Source organism: Anomalospiza imberbis, chromosome Z, assembly GCF_031753505.1.
Source record: "Anomalospiza imberbis isolate Cuckoo-Finch-1a 21T00152 chromosome Z, ASM3175350v1, whole genome shotgun sequence".
In the NCBI taxonomy this organism is placed as follows: domain Eukaryota; kingdom Metazoa; phylum Chordata; class Aves; order Passeriformes; family Viduidae; genus Anomalospiza; species Anomalospiza imberbis.
Window position 1 is genome coordinate 44,391,096 of NC_089721.1, and position 22,496 is coordinate 44,413,591.

A 22,496-nucleotide genomic window follows, 5' to 3' on the forward strand; every position below is an offset into this window, starting at 1 on the left:
GTACAGTATGAAAAAAACTGGCTTTTTATGAAAGTTTGCATGTTTTTATCTCTCTAGATTGGTTTGGAGAACAGCACAATACTAAAGATTTTACAAGATATTACATTGTCACTGTCCAAAGGTTTACAGTTCTTTTTTACAGTTCTTTTTGAATTTATATAAGAAGACTAATAAAAAGAGTAGGAGTTTTATATTTGCTTATACAATGATAGATGTGGGAATATCACACATAGTATATACTTAAAAGTTTTGTGGTGAATTGAGATCATTCCATTTGAAATATTAAGCTGTTCTAAATACTGGCATTTGTTTCCTCTTAATGGAACAGAAATCTAAAAAAGGAAGTTGTCTCACCATTATATCACTTTTTTTTTTCCATTTCTGTGACCTTACACTGTTAAGATCACACAAGTATATTATGTTCATGTTAATTTAAATGGTAATCATGCTGAAAAGTATATGTATGGCTTTTGTGTGGAACAGTAGAGTTTTTATAAAATTTTAAAACCCAGGTTAGTGGATCAATCAGAGGAACTACAAGTTAATAATATATTAGGCATTGCAAATCCAGGTGGAGTAAAAGGAATGCAAACATACTTTGGTAAAGGGAGCTCTCAAACTGTAGTACAATAAGAAGCAGCTATTTCAGAATATTAGTGAAGTATTTTAGTATTAATAACAACATGACTACCAAGGTTTAAATGTTAAAATAATCCTATTTAAGGGCTTTGATTGAATGTAATAAGAAATAAAAATATGAGTAGATTTTGCACGTATGTTAATTGAGAAAATTATGCTTCAGTGCTGCAGAATTGAACTGAGATTTTAATGCAACATGTCAAAATGCAGAAGTAAAATTGCTTCATAAGCACCTGAAAAATAAATAGTTTAATTAGTTATTCTTCTCTTTTCCATTTCTAAGGCAAATTAAGTCTAATAAAGAATCTCAATATCATGCAGTATTAGGATAGAAAGGGCATGAGGTTTTTACTTTGATTAAGCTGAGGCATTTTATTTGCTTGTCAGTATCTGTATTTTGTCTTAGAGTGGCTTGAGACATCTGACAGGAGTAATATATCTTAAAAAAAATTCAAAACAAAATAACCCCCACCACCCCCCTCTCAGTCCCTACCCCTGTGGGCATGTAACTGCCAGTGTTTTACAAGGTGTTAAAGTACAGCGATTATATTATCTCATCCTTTAAAAAAGGGCATTGTTAATTTAACCCTCAGTAATATTATTTAACCTCACCACCATTGCAGTCTACAGTCAGCAAACTTTTTTTTTTAAACCAGCTGTTGAAGATAACCTAGTTTAAAGAGTTCATGGCTGAACGTGAGGGATTCATCATTATATGTTTACTGTCTGAGGCTGATATAGCTGTAAGGTTTTTCAGATGCCATTGATCTATTGCGCATGTTCCCTCCCTGGGTTGCAGGACGTGCTTCTATTTGCATAAGGCCCTGGGCAAGGTTCTTTCTTGCATTGATTGGCCTGTCCAAGGGAGCCTGATGTGCTCCTGCATTGATTGCCCTGTCTTTTCTTGGAAGGCAATGTTATACTGAGTTCATCTCAAACATTCTAGGCAAAACTCTACTGCAGATGTCACAATTTTATTCAGATGTTCTTTTGAGTGTACTCCTTTCCTTCTTTTTCCTTTTCCACTTTGTGGGGTTTTGTTGTTTTTTGGGTTTTTTTTCCCCACTTAATTTGAATGTGTTTCTGCAGTTATAGTGAAGCATAGACCAGAATGTACTGAAAAGCTATATTACATTTACACCAATTATTCTATACTGTGTTTTCTTTCCTTTAAAATAATGCCTATAGCTTCCAGCAAAGATCAAAACTACTCTTTCTTCAAAGAGTTCACAGTTATAACAGGAGAATTAATCTAAGAATATGTGTACTGGTGTCTTAGCTTAGATTAATATTGTCAGTTTGTAACTTATATAATTTGTACTAGTTTTTTTCTGTGTTAGAAAAATAGTTCTAAAATGGCGCCTTCAGCATAAAACTGTGTTTGGATTTTGGTTTTCTAGAGGCATACTCCAAAATGGATCATTCAGGTAAATTGTTGGGCAGACCATTGACTGATCAGAGAGCACAAATACTTCCCTACAGTGTCCTTGGGTTGCCAGCATGGTGTGTTGGGGGCTGTCTTCCAAACCCAGGTTAAGCAGCAGAGTTCTTAAGGTGAAATGTGGTTATACTCAAAAGGTGGCTCATAGCTAATGAATAAGCTAACATATGAACTTTACCAAGCACATAGTACTGATAGTACTGCATATCAGTGAAAAACAAAATACTATGGAAGAGTTCCTCTCCTATAGAGGACCAGAACAAAGAGCATCACAGCGAGGTTCCGTCATTACTTTTAGAAAAATTTCCTATGGATATTTTTGTGTATTTTGTAGAATTTTCTTTGAAATAAATAAATATTCAGAGATACATAGCTGAGGTCATGTTAATGCAGTAACATAAATTGTGCAGGCTTTTTGGTTTTTTTATTACTTGAATAATAGTTCCATGTCTTTCACTGAAGCAAGAATGTCTCCTATTGCATTGTGATACTCTGGCCTAGGGAACATATTCCTTTGGTCATTTGGTAAAACAAAACTCAGATAAGTATAATTCAGGTAGATTATATGAAATTTCATCTTCATTATCATGTAAATGTGGTGAGAATGTAACATTTCCCAAGATGTCATTTGACTATTAGGATCTTTAGAAAATGGTCTCTCAAAGCCACAAAGCTAATATTCCAGAAGAAAGCTATATAATACCCAAAAATTGTCTGCCCTTATTTTAGATGAATCATAAATGTAGTAGGATAAGCCATTATTAAAATCACAAAAGAATGTGTTGACCTGTTCGAACAAGGATCTTTTTTGATTTTTGCATCAATGATGAATTTTGAGCTTTCCATAGCATAGAGGATGAACATTCAAATACAGATTTCAAAAAACTGCAGGGATAAAAGAAGTAGGATCATAACTGGAAATCTGATCTATTTTGTTTCAGTACATAAATTGTATCTGTGGGTATTTATACTGATGCATACTTTATTATACATAATGATATCCTTTGCAAGCATTGTATAATTTGTGTGTCTGCATTGTGCATGTATTTTGCATGTGCAACAGTTTTCATTTTTCTTAAGCTGCCTTGTGCTGATATTTGAGTTAATGAAGGTAGAAGATGGGCATGAGCTAAATATGGACTAATCTCTTAAATGGGGAGTGGAACTTGGTTTTAATTCTAGAATAAAAGAAGAGCCTGAGTGTCTCCTAGCAGCCCATTATCTATGTTATTCAGTTGTTGGAAAACACTGTACTTGTTTATGTGTGTGAACTATGCAGGGCATCAAGACCTAAAAAAATTTCTGGTAGCAGAAGAGACCTTTTGCAAGCAGTTTCAGTTTTGAAAAATAAAGACTGGGACATAATTAAATTAAAATAAAGAAAAGAAATCTAATCTCTTACTTCAGGCAGAAATAGTCTCTAGGAAAAAATATATCCATAGCATGCATTGTGCTGTTAAAACAGTGGATGCCGTAGAAAAATATGATGAAGATATATGTAGATACTTCCAGACTTTCAGATACCCACCATGGATGTTGTAGAGTGAGTTTTTTCTGGGCAGATATTTGCAGCCCCAAGTGATGACCTGGATGTGTTGAAATAAGTGTTTTGAATGAGTTTTAATAATTGCTTGATTGCTGGGCATCAGGAATGCAAGCAAGTCCTTCTACAGTCTAAGAAAAATAGAACACCACAATGTAAAAACTGATATTTTAAAGTTTTCCTGTTTTCCACCACAAAAAGTGACAATTTTCTGATGCTGGGCTGATAAAGAATGAAATTTCAGAGTCTGTGGTAATTTCAAAGTCTGTGGGTTTGGCTTGGTTTATTTTTGTTTTTTTTTTTAGTTTGTAAAATTGTGATATTTAGAGGCTGGAAAAATTACAGAGGATGTTTGAAGTGTCATTTCTCTCTTGTGCCACTGAGACATTTTCGTTTTACAAGCACATTACTGAAGTTAAGAGGTAGTTCTGCGCCGTTTTGCTAGAGAGACGTTTTCAAAGTCCAGGTACTGCTAATATGACAGATACCACGTACCAATTGAGAATGTTTTCTGCTACTTCATTCCTACCTACATGAATGAGACGTATCCCCTCCACTCAAAATCTCTTGATACTCTAACTGGCACACTTGAGATAACATAAGTGCATTTTATAAAAGTCACTGAACTTTATTTATGCTGAATTTTTTTGAGGTAAAATGAGATGTTTAAACAACAAATACTTGATCCTCAACATTTGTAATTTGGTGCAGCAGTCAGAGGAGGGAATTGATAGAGCCTCCCTGTCTCACTCCAGAAATGCTAATTTTCTTCACATTCTTATTTTGAGGAGAGGCTGCTTTGAGCATGATACAGACTGTTTACCATCAGATTTAGTGGGGTTGCAGTTTTAGCCCTACTTGTTGCTGAAAGGATAACGGGTGTTGATGTTCCTAACAATAGTGCATGATGAAGGCAAAACAATTAGAATCATCGTGCTCTACAGACTGTTCTGTTGCTTCCTAACACCTTTTTTCCAGGAAAAACCTCCCAATGCAATTATCCTATTTAAATAAAGGCTAAATCCTATTTTTTTTTTTTTTGCTGGGCAAAACTGATTTTTATCGAATTGCATGGAAAACATCAATTTTTTATTGGCATTGCTTTGAATTGCACTTCTTTTATATATACTCAATACTTTTTTATATTTTTCAGTATTCTTCTAAATAAAATCTAAGTAAAGTTTTAACTCTAATTGTGAAGCAAGTGCTGCAGAAAAAAAAAGAAATTTGAAATTTCAATATCACTATATTTGGTAGAAAGACATGAATTGTGGAAAGGGATAGCAAGTCTATAGTTTTTAACTGCACAAAATTAAATTTAGTTATATAATGCACACTCCTTGGAGTATCTTACTTTGAATTTTAAAAATCTCTGTGTCTTCTGCTTCTCTTTCATACAGACTAAAATACCTTTTTGCAGCTTAAACAAATATTTCAGAATCAGGTAGTTCAGGAGACACATCCTGTAGGGAAAATCATCTGCCTGCATTCAGTAAGCCAAATGCATACGTGCCACAGTGTGCTGTTCTATCATCTCCCTGCATACATCTCATACAGCTCCACACAGGATTACATGTTGTACATAGTATCGATATAAAATCTGTGGTAAGTTTTAGCGGAGCAATTTTCTATAGCATCAAAGACCTATTGATGCTGGTAATACAAGAGTTGTGTTTCAGTCCTTCCCTGCTTCACCCTGACCTCTCACATATCGACACATTCCCCTTCAATTACTCCTCTTCCACCCAGATGTATCCCAAATGAAACTTTTCCAGCCTGTCAGCAGCAATCACTTGGTGCCTGCTTTCACACAGCAGCCTGCATCCCTCCCTTTCCTCCCTTTTCTGCAAAGCCAGTGCACCCCAGCCACCTGCTGCAAACAGAAGTGATAAGATCCCAAAAAAACCTCCATTTTGATTGTAACTCTCCTTGCAGTGCAAAGATAATGAGTAATACTGAGGAGATGTCAGTCTTCAAGTTCCTCTTTTCTTCTGCTGGTGTCATTCATGCCACACAGATGCCTGTGCAGGGCTGCACCTTGTGCATGTGCTCCCTGTCCTCAAGCGAGACACACGTGGCTTGAGTTCTGAGTAAATAGCAACTGCTTTCTTCTGCAAAATTAGCTTCTGCTGGCCAGCCTAAAGTGTAACCTCCTGTCACATTTTCTGCAGTAGTTTGGCATCCCTCGGGCACGAGGGATGAAGCATGCTACGGCAACTTTGTCTTTTCTTCTGTTCCTTAAAATAGCTGTTAGAGTCTTTGTGTGTGTCAGGAAAACAATAAAAATGTTCATAATATCTGTAATACCTAATTGTGCTTTTGCCTTCTGCCTCCTAAACTGTTTTGTGCTGAGGTGAACTGTGCTGGGGTTTGAGATGGGCTTGCCAGGTGGTAGCACCACCTCCTACAAAAATATTTATTGATAAAAGCCATAGATGCAGCATCTGTTGTAAAATGCAGTTTAATTATTTTAGTTGCTATTGCTAACTTTTTCAGAATGCTAGATTACTGTTAAAATCTTCCAAGCAAAATCTTGCAAATTTTGCTATTAAGCCTAAATGTCTGTATTGCATTTAGAGATTTTAATGAATCTTACACGATAGTGTTTTATCAGCAATTGTGCCCTAATGGTCTTTAAGGTATCTAAAAATGTACGCACTGTCGTTCTGAATCTTGTGTTTCCAAGCATTCATTTCTTGAACTAATACATATTTGCTGCATTCAAACTAAACAGGAATCAGTGTATAATGTGTGTTGTAATCTTTTTGTAAAAGCCTAATTATGGGCATTGCTTTCTACAATGCAAGGATTGGAACAAATGTCTATTAATACTTTAGGTGGAAAAACAGTACAAACATCTTGTGATCTGAATATATTTATAAATTGTCACTTGCACTTTTTAAATAAATAAAATTGAGTAACTATCAGGCTGCAATTTCTAATTTTTGTTTTATACTATTACAAGAGTGGCTTATTTGACACCTCATATAGATCTTTTTACATGTTTTAGACTTTTTCCATGTGCCTATAACTGGTGCTGTCCTATATTATTCTTTTATACCTTTTTTCTTTGTTTCCTTATTTTATTGCCTATACTTTATGGATGATGAGAATACTAATGAACATATGACGCGTACCATCATTCACTAGGTGAACAGATAGCTTTCTCTCTTTGTCAGATGTTTATGGAGTAAAATGAAAAATTCAACAAACCCAGCATTGACTCTGTTGTAAATTCAGCTTAAATAGAACACTTAAATAGAACACTTACTGAGATTTTGTAGAATTGTCCCATCAGAGAGAAAATTTTGAGAGTGCTAGGAGACTTTTTATATCCAAAGAGTAAAGTTTGAGGTCATTTACTAGAAGGCAGAGAAGTTATCTTACAAAATTGTTGATACTGAACCATAAAAAAGTCTAAATAGCTTTAACCTTCAATTAACAAAAAAAAGGGGATAAGATGTCAAAACACTCATTACTGGTTTAATTATATTTTCTGATGGATTCAAAGCCTTAAGGCTGTGTTCTGGCCACTCCAATTTAGCCATTCAGCCCGTGCTACCAGTATTGTGTATTCAGCAGGTCCTGTTGGACATATTCACAGAAGTGATTCTGCCAAGCTTTTTGACACCCATTTTCATGCATGGCCTGCTACTTTACATGGAAATATCTTGTTTTTTCTGAGCTGCCTGCAACATTAAAGACGCCTTGAACATGTCAGGCTCGATCTGTGTGCTTGTGTGCATGCATACGTGTGCATATACATGGGAACAGAATAATAAGTAAATGCACTGGTGGGTGCACGTGTGCCGCTGTGCAGAAGTGCGGAGCGCGTTGCAGCAGCATCCCGGTGCGCGGTCCTGCAGCTGCTCGCAGCGTGCACCGGCGTGGCGTGCGCAGGGGACAGTGATGCTGCCTCTCCCGCTGGCAGTCCCCGCGGTGCTGCGGGGGGGAAGCGGGGGTGGGTCTCGGCAGTCGGTGACACTAGAGGGCACTGCTTGTCCTCGGTTGCAGCTTCCTTCTGGGACAGCGAGCAGAATTAGGCTGAATTCCATCATCTTACTTTAATTAACAAATGAATTCTTATTAAGTAAGTCTAGGCTGTTTAATTCGTTGTTGTTTTGCTTTTAGCCTTGTGTTAATATCATGGATGGAGTCATCAGCACTTGCAAATACATGCAGAATCAATTGTCCCATACAATAACAATTTTATAAAAGAAACCCCAATTTGAAATGTTATTCTTGGCAAAGCCAGAAGGCTGAGTTTGCCCAGTGATGGGGTTTAGATCCCTTGCCTGCTGTGCTTCCGGCCAGCAAGTGTGATGCAGTGTTAGAAATGTGTTAGGGAGAGCCTTGACAACTTAGGGTGATTTTTTTCAGCAAAGGTCAAGAGAAAGATGAGCAGAAGATGAGAATAGGAAATTTAAAGAGTCTGTCTTTGGTATGGGTTAAACATGTACCGTTTGCATTACCCTTGGAAAAATGTTTCTCAGTTACAGAATACTAAATCACCTGAATTGCTGCTCCAAGTTCAAATATTTCTTCCATTTATGGATTCATTTATTTTGGAAGGAAATAATGAAAGAAGTGGAATAATCAGATTAATCAGGCTAATAAAATCAGGCATCATTTCAGAAGCATCAGAAAATTCAAATGAAATTTAGATGCCCTTGTCCTCTGCAATTGGCAGAGCATTGTAAGGAGTGCTGTGTGCTGGCCGGGTTGGGAAATTTTCTTTCCAGTGAAATTCAGACACTCAAGTTCAAGAAATTTAGTCCTGTCGTTTAAAGCTTTGTTCATTGCTAAGCAATGATTTGGAATCGGGCCCTACATGAAATCTTTTTTTTTGCTTTGTCTCCCTGGTGTTTAGCATGAGTGTTTCTTTCTAGTTAAGTGTTGTTGACTTTCAGCGAGTGTGTAAATTTTCCAACACCAAGTATTAATAAATGTGTGGAAGCTAACAGCTGGATTGCCTGATCTCTGGAAATGACCATTTAGTCAAGATGATGGCTGCTTAGTGTAACTAAAGGTTTTTCGACATGTAAATGCTAGATTTAATACATTTGAAAAGTAATGATTGTCTTAAAAAGGATAAATCATTTTTTGATAAACTTCTAAAATATTGTTCTAGCCAGAGCTCATTGCCATTTAAAAGCATAATAACATAATAATAAGTTGTGCTTGTGCAGAATGAATTTTAAGTATTGTATTTTAGTCCCGCATAATTGCTTGTAAATGCTAAGGTGATTTTGAACCACTAGTTCTAAGCAATCTCTTTGTAAACAGTGAGATGAGTTTATGTATTTCTGAAAAATCCTCCTGGTAGTTACTGCACGATTTCAGAGGATAGCGTAGCATGTTTATTATTATGTTTCCTAATTATTTTTGTATGGTCATGTAGTAGTCTTGGACAGTCTGGTCGCCCATCCAATGTTTAGTAATAGATCTGTCATTTAAGAAGAGAGAGCATCACCTAGTTTTGCTTTATCAGTTCATAAGCAAAAATAAATAAAGAAGACATTTAATCAACAGGAGAGCAACTATTTTTGCATTCACAAAATGAATTTGAAATCTTATTTTGTGTGTACTAATGGTCTATAAGCAGTGAGATGCTAGAATTGCTATAATAGGATTTTCCCAGTCCTATAAGGATTTTGCTTATGACTATGAAAAGTTAATTTCAGATCCTGATACATGTGCATTAATTTTTGAGGCATTAGCTGAGTGTAGTACAGTGAAGAAAAACACAAACACCACACTGCTGTGGTGTAGCTAATTGTTTATTACCTCCAACCAAAGAAGCATTGATGATGTGCAGGCCCCAGTGTCTGGGAAAAAAAAAAAAAAAAAAAAAAAAAAAAAAAAGAGGTAGGGCACTGCCAGAAAAAGTCATACAGATTTCTTCTATTTCTTCTTGAGGGTCTTGAGAAAAGAACTGAGGAAGAAAAGGAGAAACAATAGCTTCACCATGTCCCAGAGGTGATACAAATGGGTCTTGGCGCACTTGGAAGATTCTGTTTGTTCATTAAAATACTGTTTGACAGTCAAACTGTAGAATATACCAAACCTTCCTGCTTCTGAGTGAGAAAGCACATCTCTGTGGTTGTATGATTTATGTATGAGAAACAAATGATTTAGATGCTTATATGCATAATACTTCAGTAATGTGTTTGTGTTCTGTGGAGTATTTGCTGACAAAAGGAGCATGTTATCTCTTCCTTTGATAGTAAGGGATCTGTTGACTCCACAGCTGTGTAAAAACCTCTAATCAGCACCTATTTTAATCAGCAGGAACTTTACTATAAATCATTATCCAAAAAAAAAGCATTGTGCTATGCTTTTATACTACTACATTTATTTTGAAATTAATAGGGAAAATAATACAGAGCTTGTGCTTGAGATGGGCTAATAAGCGTGCCCATGAGACTTTCCGTTTCAAGCACTAAATGAAAGCTTTTGCATTGCTAACAGGCTACAAAAGTTGCTTAGGTAATAAGACTCCTTTTCTCTTATCAGTTAAAAAGAAAAGGGGAGGGATGGGATGGCTCAAGGGATTGGTAATCAGATTACAAAGTCTTTCACTTCTAGGTCACTGGTTCAAATCTGCCCCCTGTTTAGTAGTGACCAAAAGCTGTTCCCATCTGATGGCTTTTCAGTAGCCTTTGTGCAAATCATGAATGATCTATATCCAATGTTTGGTGAAAATCACTCCTAGCCATTGCTTTGGGAGTTTCAACTCAAACGCTTTAAGTAGGAATAAATTATCTGCTCATGCATTGAAGGGTTTGTTGGGTTTATTTTTCAGAGTAATTTTAATAAGTTAGTGGAGCAGTGCAGCTGAATTTGCACTGTAACAGCTGCTGTGGGCTACAGCTGCCACCATGTCTTCCCAGTAGCATTGCTTCGTAAAAAGTTGTTACCGGCTTACTTAAGAATGTGTCTTAATTTGAGCCACATGGTATCAGTCCATGATATTAGACATGATATTCATATTAGACTAGACTAGATAAAACCATAATTGAAAAAAGAAGGAGAAATAAAAGAAAATTACTAAATTTGTTCAGCTTAGAGAAAACATACTTATTATCGTAAAACTGATTTTGACAGAGAGAGTGTGAAAACATTTTTATTGATGGTTTTAGTGTTGCAGTAATGCTGTTGAAGCTGTGAGACTGCAGCTTCAGTGGGTTCTCGTGCTATATGTGACTTAGACCACTGGTGTGCTCAGATAAATGTCGGAATAACTTTATAAATTGAAAACAAAGGAAAACAGAAAACTTGGTGATACCTGAAAAGAAGTCCTTAGAAGTGTATGTTTTCTAGTGTTGCCCCTTACTGGTGCTTACTTTCTTGTAGTTAAATAATGGACTTAGATACTTGGCTCTTGTCAGTGTTTTGAAGTCCTATTTTCCTTAAGGCAGGGGAGTGCTAGAGGACAGTTGCTATAAAGGGAATGTAATTTCTGGTTCATTAATATATGAACCTGAAGTGACGACTCTCTGCTAGGTGTACATTTCTTTGGAAATCGCTGTGACAGTTTAGAGGTGTTTTTATGTCCATAGGGATTCACACAACCCATTATAAAAGTATGACTTTTTCCTTAAAACCAGCCAAAGTATTTCTTTTGAGATAGCAGGCATGCCACATATATGCTGCAGTAGATTTTTTTGCACTGAACAAGGTATTTCATCAAACCTAAATGATATTTCATTAATATAAGTCTCAGTGAATCAAATTAATCACATCAGCCACCTCTCATTACTCACATAAACTTCAGAGTTTACTTGTAATACCTTAACCTGGAAAAATAAAATACATATGCATGCTGAGCAGAGCTTGATGGGTACCAGCAAGTGGAATGCACGTTTAGCACAGGGCCAGCACAGGTCTTTGCTCTCCCAAGAACACATCCTGAGATGCTGGGAGCGATCTGCCTAACGTGCTTATAGCTTCACATTGAAAACCTACGCCAGAAGAGTGCTGATAAAATCTGTGTACCACAACACATGGTTATACCCATGTTTTGCAAGAATGGCTTGGGTAGGAATTCACTGCCACTATTTTCGCACTTGGCTTTCAACTGCCAATTTAGCTGGCCTGTGTTGCAGTGTCATCCCCTCTGCAAACTGCAGCAAATGCAGGAAAAGAAAATCCCAGGCAAAGTATTTATGATCCAAACCACAACATTCTCTTCTAATAATACATTGGTATCAGATGTCTCGAAGTTCTGTGGACTCAGAGCAACTGGTGTGGTATCCCACTGGAAAGTACAGGCTATCCCAGCTGCTGCAGGAGCAGTATGTCTTCATGTCCTAGCACCAAGGTGTTTCATGTCTGGTCATAGTGTTGGGCTCAAGCTTACTTGCACCTGCATCTCTGGCCCCATTTTCCAGAGATGGGATCTAAGTTTAGCAGTACAAGAGGTGTGGGCAAAAAAAAACCTGCCAGCTTCACTGAGCTGTTTGGTCTAGGAGCACAGGTTTGTAAGCCAAAGCCATTCATTTCAGAAGTTCACACATTCATTTCAGAAGTTCACAGAGTCAGGGGGAGGGAAATATTCTGAAAACACTGGCTGCGCACCTTTGCTCCTTTTCCCCAGGGAAAGCTGGTCTTATTCTGGTTGTTAGATCAGGATATGTTAGAAGTGGGCAGGCCCATGATGGTTCAGCAGAGTTTGCCTGTATTTTATGGTGATTGTGAGTTTAATCATTGATTTAGAAAATAATTTGGTTAAACTGAGTAAACCTCCCAGCAAAGCATTTTTCCTAGTGTAGTGGTGCTTCTTGTGAAGTTTAAAAGGACCCTTATAAGGCATAAGTGCATACCTATATATTGAATGTGATTTGGCACTGTACATGTTTCTAAAGTTCAGAGCTGACTCCCTCCATTGGTACAACCCTCCCAAAGCATGCAGAAGCCTTCAAGTTGCTGTCTCTGATGAATGAACTTATTAAGTACTAGAGGTGTGAATGTGATGTCATCTGTCTAAGAGGAGAGACATGAAAACTGAAGCTCCCAGAGATGGGAGCTGTGAACTGTATTTGGTGTCATGGTCCAGTTACATGCTCGCTTTCAAACAACTGTGGGATAAGCCATATGGCTCATCAGACCCTATTCTGCCTGCATAAGCTAAGGTGGTGGTGGTGCTGGTGGTGAAATAAAGAAATGCAAATTTATCCTGGTGTCTTTCTTCACTGAAGAGGACTTCGGAGGAAAAGGTACAGAAATAAAGCTTGCAGTTGCTTTCTGATTTAATGTTGTTTATGAACTTTAAGAGATCAGAGGGTCATGGAGAGTATCTTGCTAGTGATATGTAATGGTTTGAAAATAAACACCAGAGGTGGCTCCAGCTGCCTTTGATCTAACTAAATGGCTATTTTGTATATTCTATTTAACTTACTTTAAAATTAGGCAAAGAGCATATAGGAATGCTTTTCTGTGTGCTAGATGCTTAAACTTCCCTGATTGCTTGCCTGAACTTTGTGTGTTCAGGACCAAATAAAAAGACAATGGGCCTCTTTCATGGAGGTTATCATTTGGTGGATGTATAATAAAAAGGAGATATGAAATGCTGTGGGAAAGAAGGACTGACTTTCTACCTTATCCGATGATTTAAACATTTTAAATTTTTATTGATAGCCTGAATATGTTGATTTCACTCAGTATATTTTGCTTTCCATGATCTCTCTGAAATCTTTTTTTGAAGTAGGACTTCTTAAGTTGAAAATTATGAGCCATTAGTTTACAAGGATGGACAAGTAATTAAAGTCACAGCAAGCCTTTTTCAGAGTACACTGGCCAGAAACTAGGGTGTATGCAGAAAGTTCAGCAGACATTTTGCTTTAGTGCAGGGGTGGCTGATCTTCATGGTCCTGTGGCATCCTGATGAGCTCTCGCGGTCACTGGACAAAAGGCTGCCATTTCTTCAGGTTGTACCTGGTGGAAGAGACATTCACTGTTGCAGCTCTGCCTGCTGGCTCCTCCTGCACTGAGAGGGGAGGGTTGCCCAGTGCTCTCCAAATCATCCCAGCTTGACTACTGGTGTAGCCTGTTTTCAGGAGCCAACAGTGTGGCCTGGCTGATACCTCCAGGAAAATCTGAATCTGGCAAGCTGAGTGCAACCACAGAGGCAGAGCCCAATACAAAATTTTCAGGAAGAGTGTGGGAATCCAGGGCATCCCTCTGGCTGCCCTGGAAGGTCTGGGACGCTGGCAGGGGGTCAGGAGCCCCCTGTACAGAGCCTCGAGAGACACTGTCTCTGATCTCTGTCCATGGAAAAGAGTTTTCAGTCTTACAGGATGAATTACAAGTTCTGAGTGTTTGATATAAGTAGTAACTAGTGTGGCACAGGTGCAGAAGTAGAATTTTAGGATTCTAAATAAGGGGTTCAAAGGGGGCAAGATGGAGGAAACTGGGCGTGCCTTGTCCTTTTTCTTCTTCATGCCCTCCATGTTTCACAGTGGTGTTGGCATTTTTCTATTGGTTTAGGCTGGGGACACACTGTTCAACATGGGTGATAGATATTGGCACGTTATTGTAAATATACCACACGTAATTTTTAGTATATAATGTTTGTAACATCCCACTGAGGGGCAGAGCCCCACACACTGTCCTGCAAGACAGACCTGCTGCAGGTCAGAGAGAAAACATTTTAGATAAGAAGAAATAAACAACCTTGAAAACCAGCACAGATGAATTACAACTCCTTCTTTGGCAATGGGGCTGAAAGACAGAGACTTTCTACAATCTCGGGATCATTTAAATATCACAGATCCCGACATAATACTTTTCCACTTCATAACAATCTTGAAAGTAAACATGCATCATTCTTAAAGCCAGTCCCTCTTCAAGGCTTGTGAATACAAGAGTTTAGGTTATTTCACCAGGGAAGGACTGTGTGTGATAAATTAGTTCCTTCCTACGTGGGCAGCTGGGAATATTTGGTGCTTTTGTGCAGCATCCATTGTCCTCATATATAGGCACAGCATGCATTATGCTAATAAGTGGCGTGGCACTTGGGTTTTTTTTCTTGATTCACCTCTACCTGGCATTACTTCTCTGAGTGATGTCATCAGTACTGGAAGGTGATTTGTGGTGTTTAATGAGCAGGCTTTTGCTGGGGGCAATGCAGAGCATAGTACACATCAGTCTCCTGGAGCATTTCTTAGAAGTAAATTATGTGGGCAAGCTGATGACCAGGTTTATGCAGGATCACTGAGCAGGCCAGGAGAGGAACACAGAAATACTTCATGGCAGCTAGACAGCATCTAAGAAACCCACCATGTTTCTATCTCCAAGGATCCTGAGGTGGAAGTTGTATGTTGCTGCAGTGCCATGTCTCTCCAGATGTGATAGAGAGCAGGTTCATGCCCCATGTCTTTGAAGGATGGAAAGTCTGAGCTTTCTTTGCCAATAAATCTGTGCCTGATGGCTTCTGGCACAGGACATAGACCAGACATTTAATTATGAGTCTATTGTGTACTCTAAATTGGAAGATCTTTTTCTGAATAATTTCTTTTCTTTTTTTTTGTTTTTTTGTTTTTTTGTAATATTATGTAAATCTGTATTTGATATAATTATACATCCTTTGCTTCACAAAGCCCTTCAGCATATGAAGTCTCTCCAAGGAGACTTGTTAGCCTTATTGCTACTTTCCCATCTCATGAGTAGCTGGAAAACCTTGTTGGATATCTGATAGCATGTCCAATGTCTGATAAAGAGAGCTGATTTTTAAAATTCCATTTTTTCTCCTGATTTGCTGTTTTTTCAGACTTTGAAGATCTCAGTCATATATTGGGGTTGAAATTAGATGATGCAGAAGTTCTCTTCCAACCCAAACCATTCTGTGGTTCTATGGTATTGTGGTCTACTTTGTGTCATTTGGGTTTATACCATACATGTACATAATTTTTTGGTGACAGAGAATGTAGGTGGCAGCAGCATTTCAGTGGGAAAGAAAAGGGAAGCTCCTGCTCTTTTCTTTTGGCTGCCTGCAATAACAAAGCACAGTCTGTCATTCCCTAATCACAAGGAGAAGTCTGTGTGACCTCAGAAGTTTCAGTTTACATACCTTCTTGCTTCAGAGATGTTGTCTGTGGAGATACTTTTCCTTTCTGAAGTTACTAAGAGGTTATAAGAGTCAAAACTGAGGCTTCAAAGGACAGGGAGAGTGAATGTTGCATTATTCTCTGTCTGAAGTGGAAATCCAGCTATGTTTAAATAACAAGGGTGTCAGACTTCATGTCCACCTGTGAGGTGCTGAGCTTAACACTCAGTTTTTCTCATCTTCTGTCTGTTTTTTATTTTTTTTTAGGTTGAGCTTCCTTATAAAAGTTAATATATAAGTTGATATGTTTATGTGCATGTATGATAAAACCAGGGCTCTTTCCTAAATAAATGACCAGTCCTTCTTCAGACACAGCCAACAGCTAGAAATCAGTGGAGGATTTGCTCTTCTTGATGTTAAACCAGTGCACTTATCTGTCCCGGTGTAAAATTAAATACAAGGAATCCGATTATTTCCTTGAAAAATGCACCAGCATGAGATTTGCATAAAGCTGTAATGACAGTTTTCCATGTACTATTCAAACAGAGGCAATGAAGAAGTAATATCATTTTACCCTGATGTATTTGATACTTAACATATAAAAACAATTATTTACTTGATTGTTTCACATTCATTTCACTAATATGATTGTTCATTTTACACTGAGTTCTGGATTTACACATTTATTGAAACATGAGAAAATTACTTCCGTAACTTACTCCAGGTTATGTTTTTCATTGGATATGTACCATTACCTTTGTAATGGTGTAATATCAAAACAAAACTCCAAGCCCATGTATCATTTAATTTTCAAGCCTTGTTTATTATTAGTTTTGTTACACACTGATTTTCAGGAGCAATTTATTTCAAGTAATCTGTCATCTCAAAGATTTAAGAACACTGTATTCTATTTAAATTTACCTGAGTAAGAGAAATTACAACAACCTACTTATTCTGGCTCAAGGCTTTTAAATGTTTTCACCCTCATAATGCAAAAGAGAAGCCCAACAAGATAGGCTGAGAGTAAACAACTAGTTTTATTCATCCATTTTATATGTGCACTGGGTTTTCAGATTAAGCAGAGCTGTTCCATTGTAATTTAGAAGATGTTGAGCTCAAGCAAGAACCTTAGGAAGAACTTCTTTCCTATGTATAAAGGATTTATTTCTCCCCGTCCCTGCTGCCTGATTGGTCGGAAATCAGCCAAAGTAACTATCACCGAGACATTGACCAGGCTTGAAGCCTTGGGGCTGAAAACAGTGGCAGTTTGGAGCTGGACTGGGGAGCAGTCACATCCCTCAGAGGGGTGGAACAGATGGCTGAGGTTGTTAGCAACATCAACAATCCAGCTTCTATCTGCTGCCACCCTTCAGTGCAGCCCATGCAAGCTGTGAGCTACTGCAGGGAGTCTGACATGTGGCAGCTGAATGGTCATCGTAACTCCGTCATCTGCATCCTGAGACAGTGCTCCTCCCTGAGACTGAAAAGTCCTCAAAGACTTTTCTCTTGTAAGCTCCCTGGTAGAAGCTTCCTACAACTTCTCTCAATAGCAAGAAAACTGATGGAGTTTGAAAACTTACTACGGTTTGCTCACTGATAGGTCTAAGGCAGCATTTGGCACCACACTTTGATGGAGCACCTGTGATAAAATGTCAGCTGGGCTAAAATGCTGCGTGTCAGCTGTGCACTGCTGCTCTTGAATGCTGCAATGGCTGCAAGATCAGGCTGAAAATCTGGCACCCAACCTACACTTATACAAGGAGATGTTAAAAATTATAGCTTGTAGTTTGGTCATGCCCAGAGCTGACTAGGACTGTGAAAGTCATTGTGAAAGCTGAGCCCAGGATAGCAAGTCTGGGGTAAGAGGCTGAGGACACTCCCAATTTCAAGTAGAGACATCTCTGTTTCCTAGTCTATGTAGACCTTGACCTTTCTTGATAATACAGCACTTCAAGCTTTTGGTCATAGGTCTAGATGGCTCCTCTTAGCACTTAACTGTTATTTTGGCTTTATTGTGTTGTGATCAGGTTTGCTTTTGATTTTATTTATTTTATATTCTAATTCAATTTAAGTTCTTTAAAAGTTTTTTTTTTTTTTTACTGTAATATTTAATTTCTAACTAGGCATGGCACTCAAATAGCTGTCCACTGCTACAGAAATACAGATAAACCAAAAGAAAAAAGCTATGACTTGCAGCCAATAAGGTTTTTCTGGCAAAGACTGGAAAAATCCTTCACCATCACAGCCAAGATTTTTAACTTTGTTAACAAAATCCCCAGGGCAGGGTTTGCCAATAGAGGACTGGTCTTGCTGGCTGAGTTCATGTCATTTGGAGAGCTGATGCAGCCTCCTACCAGAAAACCTCCTGCCTCCTTATTAAAAGGATGCTGCTTACACAGACACATGGTAAAGCCAAGTGGTAAAGCCAGAGCAGCAAAGGATGTGCTGTGCTGGAGGTTTGGTGTGATCACATGCTCACACCATCTTGCACTACCCAAATCCAAATTAACTGTGAGTACAAAATGAAATAGTTTAGTAAACTGTGTGATTTTACAAGTATGATTTTCCTGGGGCTCATGTACTTGCAGCGCATATACGCAAACTATCTTTAAACAACCTTGCCTAAGTATCAGACGCTCCTCAGTGTTAGTTGTGCCAAATACTGCACGTGGTAGTTTTGGACACTTTCTGGCAGCTTAAACTGACCCTTGTGGAGCTCCACTTTCATAAGACCGGACTGTTTTTTGTCTCGTATGTTAGAGGCAATCTTGCAGCTATCTGCTGCTATCAGCAACATAGGAATATTAACACTTACATTGATCAGGCTTCACATTCTGTACCTGGATAGGAGGTAAGTAGAAGCTGTTGGCCCTTCAAAACTTGATTTTTATTGTCAATGAGATCTCCCCAGTTTGAGTCACCAACCTTGGGACAGCAGACTCCAGCTGTCAGGATGGAGACCCAACTGGCTGACTCCAGGTAGACTCATCTGCTCCAAACCTCCCTTTCTGATCATCACTGCAGTTCTTGCAGCAGTGCAAAGGTGAGTATCTCAGCAACCTTCATTGCTGAAATGTCTTGAGGTCCAGTGAAAAATTGATTAATTTTTGTTTGTGTTAGTTGAATTTCTAATGGGAAGGAGCTTCACTAAATGCCACCATTTTGTGCTGCAAAGAGTGGAGGATCTCCCTGCCACCAGCTTGCTGTGTGCAAGATGTAGCAGACCAATTCAAAGACTTTTATCTCCATGGTGCCATACCAATTAGTGTTATGCAATGGGCTTTCTGTTAAACTGCTGCGCTTCATTCATGCTAAAAAAATTGTTGGGAGGTTTGTAATAGAGGTGAGCCAGCAATCCTACCCATAAGCCCTGCCACACCTAAACTGCCTGTGTTTGGGAAGTTAGTTGTTGTTTCCCTCATTATTGCAGGTCCTCGAAAACTTTTCTCTTGTAAACTCCATCAGAACACACTATGGTCAAGAGAACAGGAGAATTACATTATGAAGTTTAAAGTTTTAATAAAGCTGAAGCCTGAGGCTTTCTACAAGAGACACATGAGTTCTGTTTGCACTGTTCAAAAATATACCAGCAGAATTCTGTGTACAGGTTTTTTTTAATTGTTGGGATTTTTTACTATGAGCTGTGCAAAAGGAAGATGACTTTTTAAATCATGAGCTATTTTTTATTTAAGTATTTTTTTACTCATGATTGATTTTATGAACTTACAGCCCCAGTGTAAGGTGGTAACTTTGAGTAGAAGTTCTGCAAGAGAAATTGGTTTGCATTGTGAACTTTGGCAAGTCCTAAACTCCAGATGCTTTAAAGCATGTTTATGCATTATTACTATTGTTGCAGTGTGATTTATTGCTGTAGAAAAATATCACAGTTGTAGATGTAACACCCAGTGGATGTTTGCACAAAATATCAGCAAGTACTATGGTCATTCTCTGACTGTATCTTTGAAGGAATTTTCTTTTGCTGTTTAAAAACTGATGTGTATCAGGGGCTTTGTGTATTGCAAGTAGGGATTTTATCACATCTGCAAATTCATTTAGGGAAGATGATTGCAGTTGCTAATTGTAAATGAAAACTGGCAGAACTTTGGATTGTTTATTATTTTTGCTTTGTGCTGTTCAAGCATAGTTGCCCAGCAATTCTAATTCCTAATGAATAATATGAGGACTTGGGGATCTAATTCCATTTTAAGATGTGCAGAAAATTGAGAGTATTTCAGAAATTCAGGAATTCTATTCAAGAAGCAGTGAAAGGTCTTAGGAATGCCAGACCAACAAACTTGTACTACAGAATACAGAATTACATACTTCCTGGTGAAGAGAAGTTTTTCATAACTTGAGGAAAGGCTCAAGTGCTGCCAGGCAGACAGACGTTAATTGGTTTGTATGAGACTGAGTGAGATGATGGTTGAAGAGGATGTTGACTGTAGACTGGTAACAAGCAAGTTACAAGGAGAGCATATGAAGTTACCAAAAAAGAATCCAGGTGCTTTTCCAAACAGAAGTGAAGAATTGCCCTCTTGCACACTATTCCTATCACATGATTTCCTCTCTCTTCCTATCTACCACTGCATTTACAAATATTTCAGTGTCCAGCTGAAGCTGTTTTGCTCTACCGGAATTTCTACTGCAAATTCATTCCATGTCTGGAAACCAGTGAGGACTTTTGGACAGGGGCTTCCAGTTGTTTCCTCTGGAAAGAATTCTGCTTGCAGATGCCAGAATGTCTTAAGAGTCTCAAATCAGTATGATGCAACTGGATACAATGGAAGACTTGCATCAAAATTATGTTGCTCCAAGTCAAATGCTTGTTGTCGACATGCCCATTGAAGCCCAGTGCATACCATGTAACACCATGACACAACTGAAATTGCTATGGAAGACAAAGAAAGTAGCTGAATGGTTTATTTCAAAACTTCAAGAGAAATTAAAATTTGGATGTGTTTTTAATTCATTTTTAATCAATTTTCCTCATTCCTAATTACAAACAACTCAGAAGAGTAAATATTCCCTGAATATGAAGTGACGGTTTTTAATTTGATTGTATGAACCTGCAAAAATAAAAGCCTGTAAAAAAGAAATAAATATTTTAACTTACTTTGACTTTTCTCAGAAGTTTGGATTTTTACCTATTTTAAATGTTAGAATTGGTATAAAGAGTATGGGATCAGTGTCTCTAGGATTTACTCACACAGCTATTTACCTAAAGTCTAATTGGTACTTACATGGATTTTCACGTTGTCTTGTTGGCAAGATCAGACCTTTGAGTCCTCTTTTAACAGATTGATGCTTTCATTTGACAGGACTATTATGCTATAAAATGTATACCAAAGGCATATTTTATCATCTGTTCTGACTATATATGAATGCTAAATATACTGCATATGTATTGTATATATGAAGCTATGTTTTATTTATACACACTACAGATAATACAGGTATCAACCTTTTGACATTAAAAGATTATAACTGTAATATAAGCTTACAGATTATCAGTAGAATACTTATTAAATTGAGCAACAAATGAGTAATTATTATGTATGAACATAAGGAATGCATTTTTAGGGATTTTCAAGTTCTTGCTTATGTAGCTGTTAGAGCTGAATACTTCTGCAACTAGATAATTGACCCTTTCCCTTCCAAAGTGAAGAAACAAATTTTCAACCAGTGGGACAAAGAGGACTTTCAAAAGGATGCTTGAATGCTTTCTAACTTGTTGCAAGAAGAACTGGTCTACAACTTGTCATTCTAAGGGAATGAAATAAATAGTGTTGGAATATGGTTAATAAGTTACAAAATCAAAATTTACTGTGACTCTGAAAAAGGAACACAAGAAGAAAGATAAAATGGATATGCCTTAAGAGAGAAGCATATTGGGAAAGTCTGGAGGACCCAGAATCATGCGTGATGCAGTAATACGTGAGAGCCTATTTATGTATAGTAGAGAAATGACATTTTATCTACTTCTGGTTGTAAATGAATTATTGAAAGAAGGAGTGTAAGGGGAGAATGAGCCATTCAGCGATGAGGTTCACAGAGGGCTGTCCTCCTGCAAAATCTAATCAGCTAAGAATAATTTAAGGTTTTTAAATGACCAGGAAATTAAGTAATTCCTAGGCTGTGAAAACTTTGTCTGTGGAGTTTACTGATGTAAAAAGATTAAAAGCCATAAATGAACCTTAGAAAAAATTCTTAGGCCTTTGCTTCCGTAAAAAAATCATCATTATTCTAAAGAAATATCTAAATTTTAGTATTTTTAGTAGACTGTGGTCTATTAAATATCTTCAGTTTTAGTATGTCCACCTCAAAAGAGTCTGCAGGATCCATGGAATAAAAAAAGTCCTGGGAAATGTAAATCATGCATCCCACAGTATCCTTCCCTTGGAATCTAGAACAATTTCCATGTTACATCAAATCAATCAAATCAATTCACATTAAATGTGAGTGGTAGCTGGGTACTACATTTTTGTTTAAAGTTAATCTATTTTACCTTTACAATTTTATTTCAATTATTTAATTTTTAAAATTTATCTTAATTCAAAACTGATTTTAGAAAAGAGGAATATGTTCTAACTGTGAGCTATCAATCCATTGAATCTGAAGCATTTCTGAGTATTGAAACATCTGTGCCTAAAGTACATAGACTTCTTGTATCTTCTTGAAGGGTAAATTATCATCCCTGATAAGAGGGTCTGCTGCTTGAGCTTAACCTGGATCTGTTCTCCTTGATTATTATTATCAGTGAATGTCCCATTGTAGCTGTAAACTTGAGCTGCTCTGATAGAAGCAAAAGTGTCTTCAGTTTGACATGC

The 22,496-nt window shown here is 37.6% G+C and overlaps 1 protein-coding gene and 1 long non-coding RNA gene across 3 annotated transcripts in view; one reads left to right on the top strand and one right to left on the bottom strand.

The window, feature by feature from the left end:
• Positions 1–22,496, top strand: part of ARB2A (ARB2 cotranscriptional regulator A) — a 237,664-nt gene that overhangs the window by 142,833 nt on the left and 72,335 nt on the right. The window lies entirely within an intron of this gene.
• Positions 14,774–16,951, bottom strand: LOC137464396 (uncharacterized). Its single transcript, XR_010994214.1, has 3 exons — positions 16,619–16,951; positions 15,694–15,811; positions 14,774–15,057 (listed from the first exon to the last, which is right to left on the bottom strand). It is a non-coding gene; the product is annotated as an uncharacterized lncRNA (long non-coding RNA).